Source organism: Somniosus microcephalus, chromosome 11, assembly GCF_052327205.1.
Source record: "Somniosus microcephalus isolate GS21.2 chromosome 11, FLI_Smic_1.0, whole genome shotgun sequence".
Classification (NCBI taxonomy): domain Eukaryota; kingdom Metazoa; phylum Chordata; class Chondrichthyes; order Squaliformes; family Somniosidae; genus Somniosus; species Somniosus microcephalus.
In genome coordinates, this window is record NC_140997.1 from 214,356,949 (window position 1) to 214,357,151 (window position 203).

The following is a 203-nucleotide window of genomic DNA, read 5'->3' on the forward strand; positions in this document are numbered from 1 at the left end:
GGGGGCCGGAGGTGAGTGGAAGGGGGGGCGGAGGTGAGGAGGAGGAGGAGGAAGGGCGGAGGTGAGGAGGAGGAGGAAGGGGGGCGGAGGTGAGGAGGAGGAAGGGGGGGCGGAGGTGAGGGGGGAGGAAGGGGGGGCGGAGGTGAGGGTGCGGAGGGGCGGAGGTGAGGAGGAGGAGGGGCGGAGGTGAGGAGGGGCGGAGG